The sequence below is a fragment of the Cicer arietinum genome, chromosome 6 (assembly GCF_000331145.2).
Source record: "Cicer arietinum cultivar CDC Frontier isolate Library 1 chromosome 6, Cicar.CDCFrontier_v2.0, whole genome shotgun sequence".
NCBI classification, from domain to species: Eukaryota; Viridiplantae; Streptophyta; class Magnoliopsida; order Fabales; family Fabaceae; genus Cicer; species Cicer arietinum.
Window position 1 is genome coordinate 33,952,140 of NC_021165.2, and position 5,039 is coordinate 33,957,178.

A 5,039-nucleotide genomic window follows, 5' to 3' on the forward strand; every position below is an offset into this window, starting at 1 on the left:
AATCTCTTTAGAGTTAATTATACCTTGATATGAACTATTTAGAGGCATGTTGAGTTTGTGCACATCAGAGACATGCAAGGGCTTCAGGAGCATGCTTCAAATTAAGCCTTCAAAGGCAGTCTTCAAACTCAGTTTCAGAGCCATTCTTCAGAGAAAGTCTTCAGACCCATACATCAACCCAGACTTCAGACCCATACATCAGAGAAAATCTTGGTAGTCTACAAAGGCACATTACTTTCATAGGCATATGTCTAGAGGCATACGTGTATACTTTGTGTTCCTCTGATCTCATTCTCTAGTCACTTCCTCTAGTGACTTTCCTCTGGTCGCTTCCTTTGGTTGCCTCATCTGGTTGCTTCCTCTAGTATCTTCCTCTAGTATCTTCCTCTTATTTTCTTCCTTTGGTACATTCCTCTAAATTTTTTTTCTTCCAATTTTTGCATACTTAATGAAGCCATTAATCCAAATTTATTGTTTACATAAAATACTTTTGTTAACATCAAAACATTAAATGGAAAACCAACTTGGTTCCAACAGTAGTGCTTGCACCTTCACTTTCAAACTAGATTTTAGGTTCGGGAGTTGATTACGTGTAGGAAAGCGATTAGCACCATGCGACATTCGTTAAAAATACGGTTACCTATAATTAATTTTGCAAAACTATTATTAACTTAAATATATTTATTTGTCCTTATTATTATATTGCAAATATAATCTTTTTGTTTATTAAAAATGATTTTGAAATAAAAAGTGTATTTAAAAAGATACGGAAATAAAGAAATTTTTACTATTCTGTTTGACACAATTGGTGTCGTGCTCCTATGTATCTCTAATTGCGATGGAGAAATCAAATCTACATAGTTATTGGATAAAAAATGTGAATATCTTGATATCTTTTAAAGAAATACATTTTGTTACGGAAATTTGAATTTGATTAAAAAAGCTTGTTGATTTGATGAAGGTAAAAGACATCAGGTTTGAGAAATTAATTCTTATGAGTATGTTTGGTTGTTTATTTGAATTTGGTTGAAAATGTTTAAGATCACAAAGTTATCACAACATATGCATTTTAAATTAAGACTGACAATATGTCGTTTCTCGATCAATCCTATTTTGTAATAAGATTATTATTATTTTGGAGTTTAAGATCGCAAAGTTGTCACAACTCATATGTTATAAATATCTAAGATTAATAAGATATCTTATCTCAATCAATCTCAATATTTATTTTAATATTTTTATTTTATTTTTAGGAGAAATTAAAAACCTAAATTTTAAATTTTAAGACAGAGAAATATGCAATTGAACCTAAAAAATATTTTTTTAGTCAAATAATAATATTAACAAAATGAGTGGGTATTGAGTTTCCAACTCATAGTTTAGTGAATAAACATTTTAACATATATAACATTAAAAAACAAAATCAAACCATAAAGTAGAGCGAAGATGAAGTAGTGTGGCACTTTCTGAGAGGAAAAGTTCAGGTGAAAAAATAAATAAATAAATAAATAAAGACAAGGTTAGAGAGAAAGAGTACAAATGTGAGATGGGGAAAGTGATGACGAAGGACTTCGTGTACAGTGGTGGTTTGCACCGGAGTTGCTCGTAGAGGGGTCGTGGTGGTTGGCTAACGAAGGTGCACACGAATGATCAGAAATTGAGGTGGTGGTGGCATGAGGTCTGGAAACGAAAGCAACGGTCTTGTACCAACACAAGTAATGTTCCTCCCTTTTCTTCTTTCTTCTTCTTCTATGATTCTTTTTCATCTCTCAAATATTTTTCTCTTTATATTTTTTGTTGTTTCTTTGATGGTAGTAGAAAAATGGTGGTTTCTATAATTGGTGTTGTTGAAGGCTAGAAGATGGAAATGTGTTTCTTACTGATTCTTCATTTCTCAACTCTTATTTTTTATATATTTTCTTTGCGTTGCCTTTTTTTGGTTTTATCTTTTAAAGAAGTCCCCTCCCTCTTTATTGTATTTTTGGTTCTCAATTTATAGGCGACAAAGATGAATCTTTGTAAACATGAGATAAATTGAGTTATGGTTTTCTATTGTTTTGCAGAAATTATGGAATTGTGAAGATTATAGCCTTATTACTAAAAAGGAAGAAAAATAGAAAGCCGAAAAGAATGAGGTTCGGGGCACACACTGATGTTAATTATTTTATTATATTTTTGTTTTATTATTTTTAGGCCAATTGTAAATTTAATACTTATGTAATATAGACTCAAAATTAGGCCTACTTTATGAAATGATGATTTTTATTTTATTTTATAACAATAAATGCAAAATATTAGAATTAAACATATTATTACTTACTTTTTTATTGGCCGAACAAAATTGGAATACTACCTCCCTACACTTTTTACTTGTAATAGATGATCTGCTTCTTTTCTAATTTCTCCTTTTTGTTTCTAGTATCTCTGGAGTTTTTTAAATCCTTCTAGGGAAAAGGTTCTCGGACATTTAACTCTCTTAGAGAGAAAGAAAATCTCATCATCTTCTAATCTATACTCTAATTAGACTCACTTTCCTCTAGTTGTTCGATTTGTAGAGCCTTAGAAGCATCATTTTTCCCTTGGACTTTAAGGCAAGAAATTTTGATTATTTTTTCTTTGGCTTATCTTCGTTCAACACAATCTTATGGGTTATATGCGTCATTTACAATACTGAATTGATGCCGTTAATTTTCTACTGTTTTAGGGAATGGCGCACAAATCTTGTACTTATGGTACTATTAGGACATCTGGCGTGAATATCGAAAAAGATTATTTTGTCATTTTTTCGTGCTTTATAACTTCTTCAGAAAATATCTTGTCCACTGAGTTAATATGATCAAAGGAAGTTTGCATCAAAGAATTCACGTCAAATTGTTGTAGATGCTTCAATTAGAGGATTGACTTGAGTCAAACTTATTGGTCATAGAGTGTTGGAATGTTGAGCTTATTAGATGATTGATTGATATAAGAGAATTTGATTTTTATCAAAGCGTTGACCAGAAGATCACAATGTTGTTTAAAGGTGCTTGATCAGACAAATCAAATATAGACACGTCAGATTGAACAAAAAGATGTATTATTTAGAAGATTAATTTATTTTTCAGATGATTTATTCAGTTGCTCAGTGTAGGAATAATGATAGTGTATCTCTAGAGGCGAACATGCTCAAAGTCTTTTATCAGAGGATCTAAGCACTTAAGAAATAAGTTAAAGTATAAATTGCTCTCACATATACTTTGTTATCATCAAAACAAAAATTAAGCGTAATTGTTTTTCAAACCAACTTGGTTCTAACATTTTTAACTTTGATCACCAATGAGGATAATATTTTTGTCTCTACATAGTTACGCGAGCACAAAACAAAACATGATACTAGTAATTTTATGAGGGATGTGACAATTAGGATTACTTAGAGTATACTCATTTTCTATTTATGAAGAATGAGCCACTAAAATCCAAAAACTCTTATTTTAGGCCTAACCCAAAATAAGTTTCCTACATGATTATATTTAATTAAACTCTTTTAAATGAATACAAAATATTAATTAAATTAAATCATATTTCATTCAATTAATTGTCAAGTCTCATTTATTTAATTTAAATAATTATCAACCCTCATTTATTTAATATAAAATATTATAAACAATAATTAGCATAATGAAATACACCATTGTAACCTAAATCATGATTAAATTAGTGATATAATTTCAACTTTTCTGCTATCAAAATATATTATTTTGAGATATATAAAAATATATTATTTCTGCTATCAAAATATATTATGAAATACACCATTGTAACCTAAATCATGAGTACTAACAAAGTTGTTCCGATATATTATTTCTTCATAATTGAAAATTATTTATATCTTTTTTAAAGATTAAATTGAAATTGAGATGTACAATTTTTTTCAGAGACTCCATGGACATTACATATATTGTTCATTAAAAAAATATAAACTAGAAAAATGATGTTATACATAATATTATGGTGAGTTTGTCCGTGGAATATTTTTACAAGTGATTCGGGTAGATCAATACTTAAAATTGATCGAAAATTTTAACAACGGTTGATAATATTTTTAAAAATAATTATTTATAATTATTTTTATTTTTATAAATAAAAAATTTATTTAATTAATATTAATTTAATATGAGATATATATTTTATTTTATTTTTTATTTTTATCGATCTAATATTATTTAGGCTAAATTACATCCGTGGTCCCTTAACTTAATTTCAGGTAGCGTTTTAATCCTTTATCTTTTTTTTTCCCGAGTTGGTCATTTGTTTTAATTTTAAGTGACAATTTGATATTTTATGTTTTAAAATTTCAACAATGTTATCCTTTTATATACAAAAATTCAAAAAAATCATCAAAATTTTCAACCAAAACCCATAAAATTAATAATCATCTTCAATATAATGCAAATTTTATCAAATTCATAACTCAAATATTCAAATACACTCATATTTTCATCTCCAACAACATCAAATAAAGGATGGAAATATGAGTTTATTTCAAGATTTAAGTTATGAATTTGATTAAATTTGCATTTTATTGAAGATGATAATGAATTTTATGGGTTTTGTTTGAAAAATTTGATTTTTTTTGAATTTTTGTAAACAAAATGACAACATTGTTGACATTTTAAAAACATAAAATATCAAATTGTCACTTAAAATTAAAACAAAAGACCAACTCGAAAAAATAAAAAGATAAAGGACTAAAACGTTACCTGAAATTAAGTTAACGGACACAGACGTAATTTAACCTATTATTTAATTTATTATTTCAATCATAAATAACGACATATTAATATCATCTACGTGTATGACCGAATGTATATAACATGGGCACGGGGTTTTTGATGGTTATATCCTCTTTTTGTTTGTTTATTCCCTATCTACCCTACTTTGAAACAATATTCCTGAAATGCCCTACTTTTTCGTTCCTTCAGGAAGTCGTTCCCTGGGGAAGCACCTCTTGAAAGAGGAAATTTTTCATGGTTAACAGGGGGTCGTTTCCTGGGGAAGCG

General features: G+C 28.3%; 1 long non-coding RNA gene across 1 annotated transcript; it reads left to right on the top strand.

Annotated features, from left to right (window-relative positions):
- The first annotated feature begins 1,423 nt into the window (after nucleotides 1-1,423).
- On the top strand, nucleotides 1,424-2,270 carry LOC140920852 (uncharacterized). The gene is made up of 2 exons (XR_012163410.1): nucleotides 1,424-1,715; nucleotides 2,064-2,270. It is a non-coding gene; the product is annotated as an uncharacterized lncRNA (long non-coding RNA).
- Nucleotides 2,271-5,039: the final 2,769 nt, after the last annotated feature.